The sequence below is a fragment of the Lolium rigidum genome, chromosome 1 (assembly GCF_022539505.1).
Source record: "Lolium rigidum isolate FL_2022 chromosome 1, APGP_CSIRO_Lrig_0.1, whole genome shotgun sequence".
Taxonomy (NCBI): Eukaryota; Viridiplantae; Streptophyta; class Magnoliopsida; order Poales; family Poaceae; genus Lolium; species Lolium rigidum.
The window spans coordinates 130,326,046-130,349,054 of NC_061508.1; positions in this window are offsets into that span (position 1 = coordinate 130,326,046).

Below are 23,009 nucleotides of genomic sequence, written 5' to 3' on the forward strand. Positions count from 1 at the left end.
CCGCGTGAGTAACTGCGACGGAGAAGATCCGAGGGCTGCAGCGAGGACGGTAGCGGAATTGGTGAATATTGATGAAGACATGGCGATCGTCGGACGAGGAAGCGGCAGCGGTGGCGGCGTGGGTTTTTGACTCGGCGGTGGCGCAAGACACGACGGCTGAGGGTTTTTAGATCGTAGGTTTTTGGCTTGTAGATCGGTCGTAGTTTTGGTTGCATACGTGCTTGGTCGTGGGTTTTGGTTGGGAACGTGCTTGAGGCGGCGGCGACAGGCTGTGGCGGCAGCTGTATTTTTAGGGTTTTGGAGACTGCAGCTAGAGCGGGGAAGAGAACCGCTCTGATACCATGTCAATGTCTGTGGAACGATGCATACCCTTTCGTGCCATCGGTTACGTGTTATATAGGTAGGGAAAAGCCCCCTACATAGCAATACATGGTTTGTACGTGTACAGTCTCCCCTTACACGTACACGTAGTGGTTACATACTCTAACAATCAGAATTGGAATATCTCTCTAAAACACAGTTTTATGGCTACTCATACTGATCCTGCACAAACCGAAAATAATCTTGAACATAAATCAAAACGACATATAATAAAAACCTCACCAAAATGGAAATTGTGTCCTACTTAACATCAAGATTTACTCAATTAATCTTTCTATCAAAGATGAGATGTATCAGTCCCTGAAAAGAAAACATATGAGATGGATCATTATGGAATAATAATCCCTGACTCATATGCTTAAATCCGAAATAAAACGAAAGCACATAAAGTAGGCGTTTGGGATGTAGTCAAAGGCGGATCATAGACTACAGATCAGCGATCTGGACGTTGAACTGCAGCATGGACACGCCAACAGGGGAAGCAGATTCCTTTTTGAAGCCTAGCAGGGTGCTACCGTCCCTCGTACTTAAAATGCAGAAGCACCAGCGACAATGTTTTTGGTCACTAGATAGCACCATTGGCCATCTAAAGCGACGAAACGACAATGCTAACTTTCGATCAGACAGTCTTCAGTCATGGGCAGGCACATGGTATGTACAATGGGTATTCAAATTCAGGCAAAATAAAATCGTTTGCAGCCTCGGCCTTGTTGTGCCGCTGAATCGAACTTGGAGCCGGACTGCTGGAGACCTGAAGAGGCTAGCACCGGATCAATCTACTGCTACTGTAGGAATAAAAGGTTTAGTGTAGATATTATAGGAAAGGAGGACAGCTATATTGGTTCAACTCAGCAGGTTGAAACCATGTAATTTTTCTTGGCTGAATATAATGGGTATTCACCTGAATACCCATGAATAAGCTTGTGCCCGCCACTGTCTTCAGTTCAGCCAACACTACGGGAACCCGCCGACGTGCCGACGGCCAGAATCTGTGCCGACGGCCGCCGTCGGCACAGCCTCGCTCGCCGTCAGCCCAGCAAAGTAGCCGTCGGCACAGCCTGGCCGTCGGCACGGAACCACCAGAACCGGCACGGCCGCCGTCGGCACACTCTGGCCGTCGGCACAAACACCGCTCCGTGCCGACGGCACGTAGCCTAGCCGTCGGCACATGGTCATATGGTGGGGCCACGGACAGCCACCGACAACGGCGTCGGCAGGTGGCAAACGGCGTGATGTGGACCGACGGCCAGGCCGTCCGGCACGCCTTCCCCGCCAAAATTTCCTTCTTCCCGCCCTTATTCGCGCCATTTTTCGCGCCACTTCCTATGTAGGCCGACGGCCGGGCCGTCGGCACAGGTTCCCGCCATTTTTCCCCCTCCTTCTCTCCCGCCATTCTTCTCGCGCCCATTCTCTCCCGCCAATTATTCCCGCCCGTTTCAGCCCTCGTCGTCCTATATATAGCCATGTCTTCTCAACACTAACATCACCAACAACATTTCTCTCCTCATCAACTCTCTCATCCAAAAACACCACGAATCCTCTCGAGCTCAGCTGCCGTCGAGATGGCTCCTCGTCGCCGTAGCAACACGGGCTTCATCGGCGTTCGCCGCCGGGCTGCGGGCCATTTCGCGTCCGAAATCTCCGCCGGTGGTGTGCGTGTGTGGCTCGGCACCTTCTACACGAAGGAGGCTGCTGCCCGCGCATACGACGTTGCGGCTTGGAGGTTTGGCCGGTCGCGCCACGAATTGAACTTCCCGGAGGTCGGTCTCCGACGGAAGCCGAGAGTCTCTCTATCGAGCCGCTACTTCGCTCGCAGGGTGAAGCGCAGCGGTTCGGAGATGGCCAGCGGCGGATTGATATCACCGAGGCGGACGAGCAGCTCATGGCACAAAGGCGCGCAGACCATCCCGGAGACGTCGCGGCCACGCGCGCATTCCGGAAGGAGAAGCAGGCGCTACGGGAGAGAGAGGAGGGCGGGAAAGCGGCAGAGGAGGGCCGAATATGACGCGGAGTACGCCAAAGGAGAGGCGTCGACATGGGGGAAAATGATGAACGGTGGTTTTCGTACTCTCTCAAGTACCGCTTCGGAGGACACCCCTAGCGAGGACGAAGATTTCGAGAACTGATTAGTATGTGTGTGTGTCGAGTCCATGTGTCTAACGGGTCATGTGTCGACCCAGTTGTTAAGTGCTTTGTTCGTGTGTGGGTTTAGTTTTTTAAGTGTTTTGGTTTGTGTGTTAGTAGTGTAGTTTTTAAGTGCTTTGCTTCGTGTGTGGGTGTAGTTCTTTAAGTGCTTTGGTTTGTGTGTGGTCTAGTTCTTTAAGTGTTTTGGTTTGTGTGTGGGTCTAGTTATTTAAGTGCTTTGTAACGTGTGTGGGTCTCAAGTTCTTAAGTGTATCATTATTGTGTGTCGTCGTAAATCGAGCATCGGAGGGTGGGAATGGTCCCAAAACTCGAGCGGATTATAGACTATAGGGGTAAAATCCAGGATCCGTATGTGGAAACTCCTGGTAAGCCCAACCTATGGTTTCCCATGTACATATGTCCTAAACAAACCAAAGCAAATAAAAAAATCCATTGTTACACCGTCACACGGAGAAAGCTATAGGGGTAGATCTGCGGGGTCCCCGCCCTAGGGTTTCCGAAGATACAGATCAGCGGAGCGTCAGAACCGCTTAAAAACTTGCATATGTCCCTAGCATATGTGCACAAGTGTGATGTAGGGTTTGGCTAACCTTGCATGTACCCGGCGTTGACGATTTTCGCAGACATGGGCCAAGCACTTGGTGAAAATCCAGGATCTCGTATGTGCAAACTCCTGGTACGGCTAAAATGGAGCCTATTTTATGGTAAAGTAAGCCAAACCTATGGTTTCCCATGTACATATGTCCTAAACAAACCAAAGCAAATAAAAAAATCCATTGTTACACCGTCACACGGAGAAAGCTATAGGGGTAGATCTGCGGGGTCCCCGCCCTAGGGTTTCCGAAGATACAGATCAGCGGAGCGTCGGAACCGCTTAAAAACTTGCATATGTCCCTAGCATATGTGCACAAGTGTGATGTAGGGTTTGGCTAACCTTGCATGTACCCGGCGTTGACGATTTTCGCAGACATGGGCAAGCACTTGGTGAAAATCCAGGATCCGTATGTGCAAACTCCCGGTACGGCTAAAATGGAGCCTATTTTATGGTAAAGTAAGCCCAACCTATGGTTTCCCATGTACATATGTCCTAAACAAACCAAAGCAAATAAAAAAATCCATTGTTACACCGTCACACGGAGAAAGCTATAGGGGTAGATCTGCGGGGTCCCCGCCCTAGGGTTTCCGAAGATACAGATCAGCCGGAGCGTCGGAACCGCTTAAAAACTTGCATATGTCCCTAGCATATGTGCACAAGTGTGATGTAGGGTTTGGCTAACCTTGCATGTACCCGGCGTTGACGATTTTCGCAGACATGGGCCAAGCACTTGGTGAAAATCCAGGATCCGTATGTGCAAACTCCTGGTACGGCTAAAATGGAGCCTATTTTATGGTAAAGTAAGCCCAACCTATGGTTTCCCATGTACATATGTCCTAAACAAACCAAAGCAAATAAAAAAATCCATTGTTACACCGTCACACGGAGAAAGCTATAGGGGTAGATCTGCGGGGTCCCCGCCCTAGGGTTTCCGAAGATACGGATCAGCGGAGCGTCGGAACCGCTTAAAAACTTGCATATGTCCCTAGCATATGTGCACAAGTGTGATGTAGGGTTTGGCTAACCTTGCATGTACCCGGCGTTGACGATTTTCGCAGTACATGGGCCAAGCACTTGGTGAAAATCCGGGATCTCGTATGTGCAAACTCCCGGTACGGCTAAAATGGAGCCTATTTTATGGTAAAGTAAGCCCAACCTATGGTTTCCCATGTACATATGTCCTAAACAAACCAAAGCAAATAAAAAAATCCATTGTTACACCGTCACACGGAGAAAGCTATAGGGGTAGATCTGCGGGGTCCCCGCCCTAGGGTTTCCGAAGATACAGATCAGCGGAGCGTCGGAACCGCTTAAAAACTTGCATATGTCCCTAGCATATGTGCACAAGTGTGATGTAGGGTTTGGCTAACCTTGCATGTACCCGGCGTTGACGAAATGTTTTCCGTTTCGCGCGTTGGCGGACGGGTGCAACCGCGCGCCCGGTACGGCCATACCGCATGTCCCGGCGGCCCCGTTTTGCGCAGTTGGCAAAGCAAACGGAGCCAAAAAATCGAGCGGAGCCGCGTGGCGTCATTTTATGTGTCCTAGTAACCACTACAAAAGACGGAACTGGGATACGGCAATTATCTTGGAGAACCCTTCACGAACAGGGCTATCTCGTCCGGAGTTCTATGGCTTTTAGGGGAAATGAGTAGGAAACGGCCCGTTTCACCACATAGTTTGTCGGAACGAGGCCATATTTGGCACGCGCGTGGGCCCTAGGATGGGAAGCAAGGCCCCGGTCGCGGATTTCCAATCCGAACCACGGGCGACGGTTTTTCCATTTTTGGGGTGCCGGAAGGGCTTTTTTTTGTGAAGCAGCTACATGGTGCGCATTTCAGTATCGCGCGGGACCTCCGCGCAGCGGTAGGATACCTCAAAAGAGGGCATCGGTTCAGAGGAGACAAAAAGAACTTCACAAAGGGCAAAGTTGTACGTGAAGAAGAAACGATACCAAAGTTCAATGGTGAAACTGTTGATGGTGAGCTACGTGCTCTCCAGCGTAGTAAAGAACCCGGCAAAACATATGTGGGATATGGTGAGACACACAACTGGACTCACGTGCCAGGCTTAACGCAGCTCGAGTATTACAAGGATCTCGAACTTCCCCATAACATCGATATGATGCACACCGAAAAGAATGTTGGGGAGTCCGTTTTTAACACCGTCCTGAACATTCCTGACAAGACAAAGGATAATGTCAAGGCTAGAGTCGATGTTGAGAATCTGTGTGACAGGCAAAGACTACACATGCATCCTCCTGAGGGCAATAGAAAAAATTGGGTCAAGCCGCATGCCAACTACGTGCTTGATAGTCTCCAGAAGAAGGAGGCAATGATGTGGCTGAAATACGCCGTTATGTTCCCGCATGGCTATTGTTCGAATATGAGTAAGGGAGTCAATCTTACAACAGGAAAAGTAAACGGGCTCAAGAGTCACGACTATCATATATGGATTGAGCGACTGATGCCGGTGATGGTTCGAGGGTATCTCCCCGAGCATGTCTGGCGAGTGCTTGCGGAGTTGAGCCATTTCTTCCGCACGGTCTGTGCTAAGCGTATATGTGAGTCGGTGATTGCGAAGTTGCATGATCAAGTGCCGGAGTTGTTATGCAAGTTAGAGATGATCTTTCCACCAGGTTTCTTTACTCCGATGTTACATCTCATTGTGCATCTTGCGAACGAGGCACTCTTGGGTGGACCGGTGCAGTATCGTTGGCAGTTTTGTATTGAGAGAGAGTTCAAGTATATTCGAAACAAATGTGGCAACAAAAATAAGATTGAAGCATGCATAGCTGAGGCAACTATCCTCCGGGAGATGGCAGACGCCACGACAACGTACTATGCGGATGATGTTCCCACTATGCATAACCCGATATCTCGGTACAATATCGACGAGCCCAAGCATGACCCCAAGCTCCTCCTCTTCAAATGTCACGGTGGCAAGGCTGGTGCCTCTAAAAAGGGCATCTTGACAAAGGAAGAGAAAGATTGCATAATGTTTTATGTGGTTACGAACATGCAAGAAGTGCTCAAATTCATAAGGTAAAATGGTGAACAAATTACTTTGCAATTAGTAACTCGATTTTGGTCTAATACGTTTTTTCTTCCTTTTAGCCAATACAAGGATGAATATTGGACGAGATCGACGGATCCCTCTGATGCGGAGATGGAGATTCTTTTGAAAGAGAGTCGTCCCGGAAAGAAAAAATTCCTGGATTGGTTCTACGAAAAAGTAATTTCTAACAAGTCCCTTTTAGCCAATACTTTTGCAATCCGTGACTTGTCCCTCTTATTACACGTAACTAATGCAAAGAAACAATTTGAACTGAATTTGTAGGGAGGTGATCCCAACGTTGAGATGACGGATGAGCTGAGATGTGTTTCCTGTGGTTGCAACCGTAGAATCTCAATGTATGAGAAGTACGATGTGAATGGGTATCGCTTCCATACGTAGTATCACCGTAAGAATCGGCCTAACCCAAAAACTATAAATACCGGGGTCTTCACCAAAGGATCCGATGACATAGAATACTACGGAAGGTTAGAGAATGTATACGAGCCGACATTCAATAGGACAAACATACAACTCAATCTCGTTGTGTTCAAATGCCACCGGTTCGACCCACAAGTTGGACAGAGAAGCACTCCTTCCATTGGGTTAGTGGAAGTTAGGCCTTCAACCTCGCTATAGCGGAGCCGATGTCTTTGTTGTGGCTCACCAAGCCAAGCAAGTTTATTATTTGCCCTACCCATGTCAAAAGGAGTACCTCAAAGGCTGGGAAGTCGTGTTCAAGGTATCACCACATGGTAAGCTACCCATGCCCTCCGACGAGGATTACAACAACATTGACCCCGTAACATACGAGGGAATTTTTTATCAAGAGCAAGAGAACTTTGGGGATTTCGAAATAGAAATTGGTCTTGAGGACCTCGAGAACGAGGCACATCTTCATGGTGAAACAATGGTGGACCTAAAGGACATACAAATGCTCACCAAGTTACATGAGGGCAATGGGTTCAATGATGAGACTCCACCGGACATTCCCACCCAACCTCATTACTCACATGATACCGATAGTGATAGTGAAAATGAGAACCCAATGCCTCGTTATGAGAACCCAATGCCTCATTATGATAGTGATGATTCGAGGTGAGGGTCCTTTATGCCTTTATGCTTAGTATCTATTTTTCCATATGCTTCTTATACTTAGTATTTATTTTTCAATATGCTTCTTATGCTTAGTATCTATTTTTCAATATGCTTCTTATGCTTAGTATCTATTTTTCAATATGCTTCTTATGCTTAGTATCTATTTTTCAATATGCTTCTTATGCTTAGTATCTATTTTTTGCTTAGTGTCTACATTTTATTAAGGCATGAATGCTTACTTGTTTACTCTTTGTCAATGCAGTGTGATTGATCAATATGAGCGGAAGCAAGCAATCCATGAACTCCATTTTGAAGAGTATGAGCCAACAGTAGTTCACCGGGACCACTAGAAGTGGAAGACCAACGCGTGCCGCTCGCGTTACGCGGACGATGACACGGGTGGAGTTGGAGGTGGAGGTGTAGGTGGAGGTGGAGGACGTGGTGGAGGTGGAGGACGAGGTGGAGGTGGAGGACGAGCCGGAGGACGAGGCGGAGGCGGAGGTGGAGGACGAGGACGAGGTGGAGGTGGAGGACGAGGACGAGGTGGAGGTGGACCTTTCCTTGGTGACATACCCTCTGCTTCTGGCGACGTGGCTTCCCAGTCCGCTCACACACGCCTCACTGAGGGGGAGATGGAGGTGGAGATGGAGGTGGAGATGGAGGTGGAGGGGCAGGACGAGGAGGCGGAGAGGGAGATGGCGCCGAAGAAGTTGCGCATTCGTGGTGAAGCGCAAGTCCCTGATGAGAGGAGGGAGCCTACTAGCCAGGATGCGAAAGCCCTCATCATCCCGAACGAAAAAGAGTAAGTTTAATTTTGAACATTTAGATTCATTTTGCTATGTACTAATGTTTTCATTATTGTGCATAACTCGATTGGCATACTAATGTTTTGATTATTGTGCAGCAATTGGACATATGACAAGGGGGTTCGCCAGCCGTCGAGCATGATTGGAGCTCTTATTAGGCAGTATCGGCCGGGCTTTTACACTCCGGTCCCCGGCGGCGAGAAGAAGCTAGCCGAGACTTGGGCGGACTATGAGGCAGCTCCTTGCCCGGGCTTTGGGACAGCTTCTGACGCCGTGTACACCAAGTTTTGGGTAAAGCATGCTTCTCGAGTTTACTTCATAGTTGATGACCACACTATGCTAACTCATGTCTCTCTCACAATTATTCTTATGCATGATTGTAGACCCATTATAAGGTGCCTGATGATATGGTTGAGCTAGGGAAGGCGGTATCGACTAGGGCTTGTCGAGGTTGACAAGGCAACAAGTGGTACAATCGAAGCATACCCGCATCGGGCACTTCAAGGCTGAGCAGGGCACGAGGGTCAAGAAAGCCGACAATATCGTGGACGATCCTCAGATGACAAAGGAAGATTACTTCAAGGTAAGTAAATATTCAATGAGACTCTATGTTGCCGCATAGTTGGGATTGCATTATGTGTTCTTCAAATGAGTTTTGGTTTTTCGAGTTATGCCCCTATGGTGCGAGAATAAGGAAGACGCATTTGAGGCCTTGGTAGCGAGGTGGGTTGGCGAAGACGCCGACTTCAACGCCAAGAGCGCGCGCAACAAGGCAAACCGGGCACCGGAGGAACACACAAGTGCGGGAAGCCGCAAGACCGAGCGCTACAGAAGCACAAGGTACATATATACATGGAACAACTTGCATTTATTTCCCCTCATATTACTACTTGATACACATAACATTTATCTTGCTCGTGCAGGAGGCGGAACTCGGGAGCCTCTCACCGAGGTGGGAGGGTGGCGGAAGATGAAGCTGAAGCAGCCCGATCTGAGCCAGCCTCAGCCCTCGCTGCCCGAGTACTTCGGCTTTGCCGAAGAGGAGTTGGAGAAGTACTGCTCGGTGTTCAAGGGTCTTCATCCGGAGGTGGATGATCCTATTGAGCAGGAGACCGACTTGACGGCGATTATGGTGGCGGGGAGCGGCGCGGAGCATGGCCGCACGAAGCTTCTTAGTGGGGTGATCAAGCCGCCGAGGACCCTCACGCAGATCAGGTCTACCCTCACCACCGGCGACCCACCGGTCGCGCCTCCTCGACACCGTCGTACGGATGTAAGTTTTCTCATTTCCATCTTCTTTCCAACATTCATCCCTGAATGGCTAAATTGACATGACTCCTTTTCTTGGAAATTGTAGGCTCACTTTGAGGCCGCCTACGCGGCCGCTTATGAGAACTATTTGACGGTTGTAGCAGAGTGGGACCTCAAGAGAGCGGCTTGGGAAGAGTACCAGGAGGCGACGAGTCGTGTAAGTTCCAATCTTTTATGGTTCGAAGACATGACAAGTCCCACCTCCCCTTTTTTTATATCTGCGGCGCTTGACATCTAAACTATCTTGCAGGCGGTCAGGACGTTCTTCCAGACTGGAGAGAGGATCGCACTTCCGGCCGAGGAGCCAGCCTAGGCCGGGGCCGACTCCGATGTGCCCATCGAGGAAGCTTGCGGCCACATACTACGCACGGACTCCGGTAAGTCCCGTGCCTAACCAGCTTCTCACCGCTTTCCTTTCCCATGTGTAAGATGCTAACTCTTGTCAAACATGTAGGGCACGGGAAGTTCGCGGAACCGACCCTCTCCTCGGTTCGTCGCGCGAGGGCACACCGATGCACCCCGGCCGCCATTCTCCCGGTGCTTCAGGGTTTTCACCTGCCGGCGATGGTTCAGGCCATGGTTCTACTTCGGTCTACCTCGACAAAGGCCGGACGCCTGAATTTACGAGTCGGGAACTTGGTTGGACCCCCTGATCTTAGTTTCCCTTAGCTAGGTGTCTAGCGGGTGTTCGTCGATCGTGTGTGCCATGTGTCGACGATGTATGATGATTGTGTGTGCTACATGACACATATTTGTATCACGATGATGTTGTTGCTACATTTGATGATGATTATGTGCTGTGCAACATTTGTGATGCATTTGAATGTATATTACTCGCTATATGTGCTGTGCGTGCTGTGCTGGGCCAGAAATGCAGCGGGAAAACAAATGGTATGGTCCGTGCCGACGGCATAGCCGTCGGCACAGCCCTCGGACGTGCCAAATGGCAGGGGCTGTGCCGACGGCCATGCCGTCGCGCACAGAAGGGTGCGCCCGGCGGCGAGCGCGGAGCGGGCGGCGACGCGCGTCCGGGCCGAAGGACTCGGGCCGACGGCTTGGCCGTCGGCACAGGAGCAGGGCGTGGACGCGTGGCAGCCCGTGGTCGTCCGATGGCAGTTGATGGGCCGACGGCTTGGCCGTCGGCACAACAGCAGGGGCGTGGACGCGTGGCGGCCGCTGGTCATCCGATGGCAGTGTCTGGGCCGACGGCTTGGCCGTCGGCACAGTACCTTTCTGACCTAACGGCCGTTAGACGCTCCGCGGGCCCCACGTTGACTGTGCCGACGGCGTCGTTTGACCGTCGGGCTGGAGTCTGTGCCGACGGCAAAGGCTGGGCCGACGGCGAGCCAGTCTGTGCCGAGGCGATATTGTGCCGACGGCGGTGTGCCGACGGCGGTGTGCCGACGGCGGCCGTCGGCACAGACGTGGGCCGACGGCAGGTGATGCTGTGCCGACGGCCGCCGGCCGTCGGCCCCTCGGCTGGTTCCCGTAGTGCAAACCGATCAAATTATTTGAAACTGTGGTATTTTGAAAAACTACAGTATTGCTAAAATATTTTAAAAATGCTTTGCTACTAAACAAAGTTCACATATTTCAAGCACAAGCTGGGTTAGTCGCCACCGTATGCAATTTGCTCTCGTCTTTACTCTCCTTGTGCATACGATGTGCATCGGTGTTCCCCTTACATCCCATCCACCACTAAAGTTGAAGGAATAAATTAGCTCACAAAGAGATATCGGGGGGTTCTAGCCATCCACAGGAGACCAAAATTTAGAGGGGGAACACTGAAGCAAAAACCCATGCATACATGGGCAAGGATTGGCTAACTCTACGAAAGCCAAAGTCATGTCGCTTTGAGTCTATGGCATGCGGGGTCCAGACTTCAGTTACTTGAAGTAAGGGGAGCAAAGTCAGCTGCATCTGTATATCCCCTCGCTGACCTTAATTAGCGTCGTTTTCAGGAACGCTCGTACTTCGGCCCAGGTAAAAACTTAACCCTGCAGCAGCAAGTTGCAACTGGTCATCTCGTTTCCCACAACGGCCGCGGGAGATCTGGAATTCTTTCTCTCTTTTTGGGAATTCTGGTTCCGGATGGAGAGTCTGTGCGGCGCAGAGGAGAAGGTGGGAAACTAGCGGCGCGGAGGCGGAGCACAGCATGCGGTTGCCGCGTCTCTGCATACCCGGCGGCTCTTTGCCGCGCGCCAAGGGTCGAGCAGGTGCACGTGCGGCGCTGCTCTCCGGGCGCCACTTCGCAGGGAGACCAGCCCTTCGCCTCCCCCGATCCGCGCTGCATGTAGATGCCGGTGTTGGTGGTTGGACTGCTAGAAAACTAAATTGCTGCCGGACGGTTTACTAGCCAGCGGCGGATCTCGATTGGATTCCCTCGCCAGAGTTAAAGAAATCTCGGTGGTCAGTCCGTGGATGGCCGAACGTGTGGTTTCTTCGGTGGTTCTAGCTTCGCCGGCAACCACCCTGGGCAGGGGGTTCCGGTTGGGTTTCTTGGGGTCTTGTCGAGGTAACCTCATACGCAGGGGCAGCTAGGCCCGGCGACGGGAAGCACCTGCAGCCTGCAGGCCGTAGTGCCTCTCGAGGCAGGAATAGCTTGGCCTTCGAGTCTGGATTGAATCAACGCAGCAGATCTAAATAAACTTCTCAACACGACGACTTGTAGCCGTGACGACCTGTCAATCATTTGATGGCTTAAGAGCAAGTACAATAGAGTCCAGTCAGCTGACTATAAGACATTAAATAATATATTTTAGATGAGTTGGAGGAGAGAGAAGATGAGAGAGAAGGGAGGTGGGCTACTATGCAATAGCTAAACTCTCGCACGTGCTTCCTAGGCACCTTGTGAGAGTGAAAAGTGGGTCATATATTAGTAAAGTACTACATTCTTATAGCCAACTATTGTACATGTTAGCTATATGATGACTACAAATGATATGACATCTTGTTATAGCCAACAGTTGGCTATACTATTAGAATTGCATGGCAGTGATGCTAATGAAAGTACTAGCGACCGCCTGTACGGCTCTACCTGAAATAATCTACTACTCCCTGTTCAGTTTGTTTTTATGGCAACCGCTAGGCAACTTGTGGTTTTCAGGTCGCTCTTGCAAAAATCTTGTCGTGTTCAGAAGTTTATTTAGATCTGCTGCGTACAGGATGCTGCAAAAAATCCTGAACTTGACAATCTTTCTGTAACAATGCTACATTGCTTTGTACTCCCTCCGACCCGAAAAACTGGGCGCGCAGGCGTTTTAATTCAATTTTACAGAAAGCCCCTTAAAAATTTAAAAACTTTTGCAATCAGGTCCTCCCGTCCTGTTCCTCGCATCCGGCGACCGCGCGCTGCCGCTCCCCGGCGACCGCGCGCCGCTGCTCCCCGGCGACCGCGGCGCCCGCACGCCGCTGCTCCCCGGCGACCGCGGCGCCCGCACGCCGCCGCTCCCCGGCGACCGCGGCGCCCACACGCCGCCGCTTCCCGGCGACCGCGCGCCGCGCTCCGTCGCCGCTGCTCCCCGGCGACCGCGCGCCGCTGCTCCCCGGCGACCGCGCGCAGGTACGTGCCCACCGTCCATGCTCACCTTGATGTACAGCCCACCGCCCGCTGGTTTCCTGTACGCGCCCACCGGCGGCCAGCCCACCACCTGCACACTGGAACCAAGAAGTCACGTAGTTGGGTCATGTTCATCTGTCAATGCACTGGCGTAGAAGGGAGCCAAGCAGAGGCTCTCCATCCAGGGGCTCCTCAGCTGCGTCAGGAATGGGTCATCTGTCAATGCTGGTTAGGAGGAGGGTCTGCGTCAGGCACTCGCTACCACCGCAGCCTGCTCAGGGGAGGCTACTGCTATGGATAGGATCATTCCTGTGGTTACCTGCCTTGTGCTGATCCAAAAGTATTCTCACCTGTTTCTGCAGTTGGGAGCTCCTTTCCCTGGATAGGATCATGCAACTGCAATAGACTGCTCCCATCATAGCTAGTACCAAATATGCCACTTGTATCTTCGCTACTCCAGCATCAACTAACCGGCGCTGATCCAACGATATCTTTTCCAAGTGATACCGCCAGTTATCTTCAAGGATGCCACGGCCTCCCTACACATTTCAGTTTGAACTGTGAATATCATGTTTGTAGGCTGCTCTAAGGGAATATCATGTCATTGAATCTTAGTTTGGTCAAAAAAAAAGAGAACTTCAACTGTAAATTGGCAGCACCCAATAATCTACAAGTTGCACCTGGCAGCACCCAATAAATTGGCACCAAAATCACACAAACACTTACTACTAGCCTTCCTTACCTGCTCTGCTGCTTCTGGTTGCCATTACTACCATGGTAAAACTGACCTGTATATTTAAACAAGCAAAAGATGACACCACGAAGAAGGTTGGTCCAGGAGCTCGGAGCCCTTGAGCACATACTCGCCGCTCCGTGGCCGGGAGGACGAGGTCATCCTCGGCGAGGTCGTGCCACACGAACCCGTTCTTGTAGCTCCTGAAAAACGTGCACATCTTCTTGTCAGGCTCACCAAAATTCAGAGAACTCAAAATTTGAGGTCGTCAAGGGCATGAGTAAACCGCATACAGTGAGCTCGTCAAGGGCATGAGTACTCAAAATTTAACATGGGGGAACTGATGCAACTGTCATATGCAAAATTAACATGGCACAAAAACTTTGCGGCGTTCATGTTCATGGAATCATGGTGATACACAAACAAACAGTCCAAACTGAGACATGCAAACATATATGCACTTTGAAAGGCAAGAAAACAAAAGGAACTGCTCATCTCTACATCACATGGTTTACTGAAATAGATGATCAAATATTTTGATCAGGCAAAGCACCAATATTTACATTGTTGCCCGTGACTACTAATGGGAAAGGGATGCTATGCAAGATTATCATGGTATAACAAGTTTGCACAGTGGGGGTGATAACAACTGGCTAGGGGCAAGATCAGGAAATCTGTACCTCCTCCGGTTTCGCCATGATGGGGTCTGAGAGACTGAGACAGGCAATAAATAGTTCATCAAATGATTGGGTCTTTGGCTTCAGGACATCCAGCGGGAAGTTTATCAGATAAATATGGAAGAAGCCCCAAAATTGCCCTGCAAGTTTTGATGGATCAGCAAGTCATGACTTAGAGATATTGTACCAGATAGTTCTTGATCCCAGAAATGCTTTGAGGAATAAATTATCTCAGATCATAAACAAAACACAAATATTTCTTTGGAACATTGGTCTCTTGACGAGCCACACTGCTTCGCATTGTGTCCAAACAATCCACAGTTAAAGCAAGTTTCCAATATAGTTTCCCCGGGATCAAAGTATCTTGGTATCCGCTGATCATAAGCAGAAACAACATAACTATAAAATCAGTATAAAATCCTGCAGACCATGTAATCATGTAATGCTTAGTTTAGGTAGCTGCCATGAATCATTATTATCATGCCAGAATCTCGATGTAAAGCAGATGTTCATGCAATGGACAGTAAGGTAACAATCAGATTAGTTGTCGTGCTTTTTGCGGCGATGTTGGTGTGCTTCTCCACTAACTCGCTCCTCCTCATACCTGAAGTGGAACAAGAAGATTAGATGAGCTTACACAATAATAACCATCAGTAGTATGCTACAGTCATGCTTATAATATGGAACATTGTACCGACATGGATTTCTTTTCTGCAGCTGGTCCATAATACGCGAAAATGGTCCTGCTCATTGATATCAACTCAACTCCTCCAGAAGTGGAGGATGATGTAGGGAGGGTTCTGGATCTGAACTTCAGTCCACATACTCCAGAAGAACAAGAACAAGCTGCTCAGCCAGGTCACATTCCAGACGAACAAGAACAAGAACAAGCTGTGGAGCTAGACCAGAATCCAGAACAAGAACAAGCTGCGGAGCTAGACCAAAATCCGAAGAAGAACGTAATTTGCAGCGGCGCCGTAAAGATGTGCCGAGAGAAGCAAATTTGCCTCATATATTGCATTGAAAGCTTTAGGCAAAGATAGACCTGTTGTGAAGGCGAGATAAGGAAAATGTGGCTCAACTCTTGGGAATAAGTCTTCGGTCGGTCGAGAAGGCATGGAAGAAGGCAATGGATCAAGAGGCCGAGAATGAAGTGGTTGATTTCTCCAATAATCGGAAGATGTGTGGAAGAAAGAGGAGAGAGCTTAATCTGGATGAAAGGGTTCCTCAAGTTCCACTGAACCAAAGGGGTACACTAAGGGCGCTGGCAAGGTCCCTTGGTGTCCCTTTCTCAACACTACAAAGACGGTTGGCATGGGGCGATTTAAGGCGCCATACTAATAGTCTCAAGCCATATCTATCTTTGGAAAACAGACTCAAAAGACTTCTATATTGCATCTCAATGATAGATGAACCATCAATAGCAGATGCTAAGCTTATCTTCAAAATGATGGGGAACATAATGCATATGGATGAAAAATGGTTTGATATGACAAAGCGTAATCGAACATATTACCTAACTCCAGAAGAACCGGATCCAGTTCGCACTATCCGTAACCATAACAACATCGGTAAGGTGATGTTCCTAACTCTGGTTGCAAGACCAAGATTTGATGCACAAGGTAACATGACATTTGACGGAAAGGTCGGAATTTGGGCATTCGTCATAGAGGATGTGGCCAAGTACAACTCAAAGTATCAGACAAAAGGCGATTTGATGCTAAAGAATCTCAATGTTACTAGAGACGTGATGCGGGAATACCTCTGTGAGAAGGTAATTCCAGCAATTGTTGAAGTATGGCCCGACGATGGAGACGTGGGAACCATATGGATACAACAGGACAACGCAAGAACACATGTTCCGCCTGATGATCCTATTTTTCAAGCCGCCGTAAAAGCTTCAGGATTGGATATTAGGTTGACTTTTCAACCTCCTAACTCCCGGATGTGAATGTTCTAGATCTCTGCTTCTTCGGCTCAATCCAATCCTTGGCATTTGAGAGTGCACCTAATACTCTCAAAGAATTGATAGAATCGGTAGAACAAGCTTACGATGCATATGACGTGAATACACTTGACAAAGTGTATGTCACCTTGCGATCCTGTCCTTGTGCGGATTATGAAAAACCAGTGGTGGAAATACATACAAGCTAATTCACATGGGCAAGGACAGACTGATAAAGGAGGGAAACTTGCCTGACACACTAGAGGTTGATAGCGAACTATATGAAGAAACCTTAAAGTTGATCGAGGAATATGAGATGCAACTAAAGGAGGAAGAGATCAAGGCTACACAAGCAAAGAAAGCATCAAAGATAAAAGGAAGATCCCAATTAATTGTGGATGATGACCTAGTTATCACGAGAAAAGAATATAGCACATGGTTGAAGGACTCATCAAGCATTGTCCGTCCAAAGCGGCGAGTCAAGATTGTATGTCCATGTCTTGTTGCTTGTAATTTCTGTTTTAAGATAGTATGGACAATATGAGTAACTCTACCCGTTGGAGTAGGTCTAAACTCGACGGAATTTATGTTTACTATTTACGTAAAAAACTTGATCTCATCCGGGAAAGACAAGTAAGCGAATTTGAAGTTGCAATACAAGAAGAGAAGCCTGAGGAGGAGAAGCGGAAGGGAAAACAACCAATAATAGAAGAGAAGCCTGAGGAGAAGAAGGTGAGCAAAACAAGAAAACAACCGATAATAGAAGATACTAGAGCAAACAAGAGGCCAAGGAAGGCAGAAAACAAACACTAAAGAGTTTATCAAGCAAGCAAGCAATACAAGGAGAATCGATAAGAGTTATCATGTGTCCATAGTTTATCTGAATATGTACTGATAAATCAGACAGTGCCGTATGCAAACCCAACAGGTAGAGTTACTCATATTGTCCATACTATATCTGAATGTAAAAATAAATCGGCGAGTGACATCAGCTTATCGTAAAAGGTTGGAAGCAATTGAGTCTTGAGGCTTGCTCAGTTTTGGTTATTTGACCTATACATTGAACTCAAGCGTGTAGCCTACAGCAACTGAACCATAAAGTTGGTGTATCCTCCCAGTAATAGCATGTGCAACGAATTTAAAAACAAGTCATTTTTCATGTTTACCAATGTTCTATTGACCACGCTAGTCCATCTTTGCCCACATGAGTCTGAAACGCTTTGAAGTGCGCGTATAAGCAATGACACTTGAATCAATAAGAAGTAATCTGTGTATTCTGCTGCTTAGCATGTATCTTTGACAGAGTTATCATGTATCCATAGGGTGGTACTGTACCTTTAAGCTTTCTCTTAGTCGGAGGACTTCCAGAGGAGGACTTGTCGTTGACGGGAGACTTGTAGCCTTCAATCTGGTCAAGCTTTGCAAGAAGATGGCATCATACTCCGAGGCCAATCGTGCGGCATCCGCAAGCTTCCCCTTCATCGCCTCCAAAGATGTCTCCAACTGCAGCAGCTGAGCTCAACTGCGAGTAGTCAAATTTCACAGTCAATGAAACTGATGACCATTGATTTGTTGGCTTAAGAGGAACAACTGCTTTCTAGTTAGTTAATCCACTAAGACCATATAAGTCCGTTACTCCGTATGGCACATGACTAAATGTTTACAAAGAGACGAGGTTCCTCAAGAGCACACCCGGGGAAAATTTCGGTTCGAAGTGAGCTCCACCAGCGCCGCGTCGAACTCCCTCGCGGAGTCCTCGTACCGTCCGGATTCACGCAGGTTCCTGAATACCTGAACAAAATGCAGGAACAAATTGGTCACACTACTCAACTCTGCAGGTGGGCTAGAGCAGGCTGGGCGTAATGGGCACATCGGAGGCGGCGACCGAAATGTACGAAGCCAAATCCAGGGGCGGCGGCAAACGCCATGGCGGCGAGGGTGTAGCCGTGCAGGAGGCGAAACCTAGCGGAGTGGGATCGTGGGCCGTTACCTCCTCGAAGAAGAGCGCCCACCGGAGGGCCTTCTGGACGTCGCCGGAGCGCCAGCTCGCGGGGTCGCTGGAGGAGGTGCGGCCGCCGGCGAGGACGAGGATGTCCACGAAGCCCGGCACCAGGCCGAGCACCTCCGCCATGGCCGAGCACCTCCGCCATGGCACCTGCGCGCACACGGGTCGCCAGGATGTCCAGCAACGGCACTCAGAGGAACTTGTCCAGCAACGCGCGCCGCTTCCCGCAGCTGAGCTCCTCCAGCTGGCTGACCAGGCCGGCCTCCCTCGTGGCGGTGGTGGCATCATAGGCATGGCGCGCGTGGAGGAGCTTGGACTTGGCCTGGATGTGCGGGAAGAGCTGGGTGCAGAAGGGCGCCTCCATCTCGGTGGCGACGACGTCGAGGAAGCCCGTGTGGTCGACGGCGCGGTCGTGCTCGGAGGCTGCGGCGCGGAGGAGGAGGATGAGGCCGGCAAAATTCGGAATTTGGATCCAAAATTCGGAGCTTGGGGGAGCCTGGGCTAGGGTTTGTGGTGGGGAGGCCGACCAGAGCTTCCAATCGAGGGGGGAAATAGAGGAGGGAGGGGTGGCTTCACGGCGGTGGTCGCGCGGCGTGCGGACAGCGCCGGGATCGGCCGGCGACGACGGAGGTTGGGGAGAACCTTCGGGCGGAACGGAGGTTGGGGAGAGGTTGGGGAATTGCCAGGTGAAATAGTGCGGGGGCGTTTTCGGAAAATAACCGGTCCGCCCAGTTTTTCGGGTCGGAGGGAGTAATATTTTTCTAAATATCTGTAAAAACTTACGGAATGTAGCAAAGAACTTTCACAGCATTTCTAGCATTCCCATGTAGCAAAGAAAGTACAGTGCGTACCAAGTCACCATTTGTTTGTAGCAAAAAGAAGAAAAAAAAATCGTGTCACGATTTAGAACAAAGAAAAAACCAATACGTCAACATTTGTGTCAAATTCATCCAACATTCCAGGACATATATGTAACATTGACGCACAATCACTCTACCGTGTACATAAATCTTTGTAGCCTTTTGCCTCTACTTAAGTAAAGAAACATGTTGGAATCTGCTGTTGGGCTTTAGACCCATCGCCTGATTAGTTTAATTGTTGTTAATATGATCATGCTATATCAATTATTTATTTGGATTACATCATATGGTAATTTACCTATATTTTCAACAACCCAAAACCCTGATAATAGGCAAGCAAACTCAAGTGGAGTTGCCACGGCTACAAGGCCACTTTTTTTCACGGTATGCATTATAAGATATGGCGCGCGAGAGCAATTCTCTGATTTCAATACCTGAGTTGCTATAGCGCCACTCTTGGAAAACCTGAGGGAGAGCTTAATCCTGCTTAGGAGTAAGCTTTCTAGAAAAGCCAATACCATGTTTAATATTGGGTTCTCAGTTATCTTGCGAACAACATTGTTGACCCGTATATTTTGTTTGACAATGGCAAGGACGCGTGAGATGTGCTAGGGGCCTAGTTTGGTGTCTTGAACACCAACAACGAGTTGTATGTCATGGAGCAACGCTATGACTACAAGATGACGGGTGAGTGTTCCGCTGTTTAGCAAGATAATGAGATTCAGTCACTTGCCAAAGAATTTGAGCAATTCAAGTGTGTGTTACAAGATAAGTTTCTTGTCGGAGCCATCATTGCCAAGCTACCTCCCTCGTGGTGTAATTTTGCTACTTCTCTGAAACATAAGAGACAAAAGTTTTCCGTTACGAAACTCATTGGGTCTCTTCATGTGGAAAAAAGGTAACAAAAAAATGCATATGTGCCAATGTGGTGCAGAATAAAAACTTCAAATCCCACAAGTTCAAGAACAAGAACAAGTTTGATGGCAAGAACAATACAGTCAACCAGCTTCAAGAAGAAAAATGATAAGAAGAAAGGGGATTGTCTCATCTGTGGTCGTCCCGGTCATTGGGCTCCTATATGCCCTAATCGCTTCGACAAGCGTCAACATGGAAACAATGGTAAGTCCGCTCATGTTGTAATTGGTGATACTGAGATGAAGGATGTTGAGTACAATATTTTTCCTACTATCCTTTGAGTATGCCATTCTCCTGAATGGTGGATAGACATGGGAACCAATACACATGTATGTTCTAATATTTCCATATTTTCCTCTTACCAGGTCGCAAGGACTTCTTTCGTGCTGATCGAAAATGGCTAACGTGCTTCTGTTCATGGTGTTAGTATGGCAAATCTGAAATTTACTTCGGAGAAGACTGTACAACCGAAGAATGTGCAACATGTTCCCTTCATTAATAAGAATCTCGTTAGCGAATCTCTTTTTATTTTGTCATGGTTTTAAGTTAGTTTTTGAGTCCAACAATAAAGCTGTAATTTCCAAGTAGGGACAATTTGTTGGAAAGGGTTATGAAAGTGAATGCTTGTTCCGCTTATCATTGTGTACTATACTTATTAATAAAATTTACAATGACATTTATTCAAGGCCAAATATTTATACTTAGTCATTGCTTATCTTGTACAAGCTCCACTTTTATGAAAATTTATCTTAAACCCAAACATTTGTTCAAACGAGCATGGCATGAATTTTAAGTTAGTGTCCTACTCTAACAAATAAATAATGATGAAATAGGACAATAACTCATATGAATGTTCTCGATAGGGTTTCCTCTCCTCTCGCTGACCACGTCAACGTCGAGACCATCTCCGGCCTCCCTGACCATGACTCCTTCTGTGTTCTCCATTGGGCCGATCAAGGGGCAACCTTGCGTTGTTGCCCGGCCTTGGGGTGTCGCGGAGGGTTTAGGGTTTTGGGGTAGTCCCGATCCCGCTTGTTTTTTTCGTGGTTGCTTATGTATGGCGGAGCCGAGCGTCGATGCCTCGGCAAGGGATGACAAGGATGATCTAGAGGTGATGATGAAGAAACTTGGACTCCGGGAAGAGGACCTAGACGATGTGGCTTATGAGGATGAATCTATGCCACCATCGGAGGCGCCAAGATGTCTCACCATTGCTAGGGTTCACACTGATCGTGAGTGTAACAACTTCTGGTTCTACAAAAATCCGAGAACTGCATGGGATCTAGCAGAAGAGGTGAAGATCACATTACTTGATAATAATCTGTATACTATGCAATTTCCTTGCTTAGGAGATTAGGATAAGGTGATGGAGGGAGGTCCATGGACTTTTTGAGGTCACCCGGTTATCATGGTGATTTATGATGGTTTTACTAAACCCTCTGAAATTGAGCCAAACACTTTCAAGATATGGATCCAAATACATGATCTCCCTGATGATTTCAAGCCCATGATTGGGGCCTTGGCAACAAAGCTTCAGAGCCAATGTCTAACGACTTTTTTGGGATTTTTTTTTAGAGTTAGGATCATGTGTGATGTAAGGAAAAAACTGAAAAATTGTGTGTCGATGATCAGAGACAAAAAACGCCAGTTGTTTCTTGTGAAATACGACGGCTCCCAGACTGGTGTGCGGTTTGTGGGATGATTGGCCCTCTATATACTGAACGTGGTGATAGTATTCATGCGCCACGGACACTAGCTAGTTTTCAAGGATATGGAAGCTACTTGGGCATCCCACAACCCCGGACGTGGTAGAGGTCGTGGTAGGGGTTCTTGTCATGGACAAGGTAGAGGGTTCCGTTCAGATCAATATTCTAAAGGAAATAATCAATATGAGAAATTTGAGGAGGGTTCAGGTGAGGAGGAGGATTCCATGAACGTGAACCCAAATCAGAAACGCGAGCTGGATGGGAAGGCAGTGGATCCATCAGCAATTCCACCTAGGACTATTATTCCTGTTGTGAAGGATAGTGTGAACAACTTTCAAGAAGGAACCCCAAACCCATCTATTACTCCAAGTCTCAAGTGGGGTCCAAAGAGAACCAAACATGGTACAAGTGTGGGAGAAGATGAGAAGAGTTACAATGCAGAAAATCTCAACTCGGCGGGCTCCTATGGTGAGCACCGCCAGGATCAATGAATCTACTCGGGAAAATCCCAACAGTCTTTGCGCGCGAGTTTTGAAAGCAAATTCTATCCTAATGGAAATCTGGATGATACAGTTTTCAGTGCAAATGCATCGTCGAATTGGCAAGCAATTTCTCATGATCCGAAACTTCTGAAAAAGGACTTATATGGAGGGATGGAAACATACATCGCATTAGAATTTGGCGTGATGCATGGATCCCTATAGTCTTATCCTTTAGACCAATATCACCGAGGGTAGATGCAGACTCCGCTTTGTTTTAGAGCTACTTGACCAATTCGGGGCATGGAAATTTGACGTATTGAACTAGTACTTAATTTGTTCCTATGGATGTTGTTGAAATACTCAAAATAAAGCCATCACCGAGGCTCCTGGAAGATCACCTTACATGGGCTCCTGAAAAGAACGGCTTCTTCACGGTCAAAAGTGCATATGGATTTGCAATGGATGAATCTTGGAGACTGATGTCTGGATCTTCTAGTTCTAATCCTGACGCGAGAAGGAACATATGGAATCTCATTTGGAAATCGGATGTACCTCCAAAAGTACAACACTTTGCCTGGAGAGTGGTGACAGATTCACTCCCTACCTGGCAAAATAAATGGAAAAGAACACTTGAGCTAAGTGATCGGTGCCCAATTTGTGGAGTTGAGGCAGAGGACAACTTTCACCCTTCCTTTCGATGCACATTGACAAAACAGCTCTGGGTATACATGGGCAAA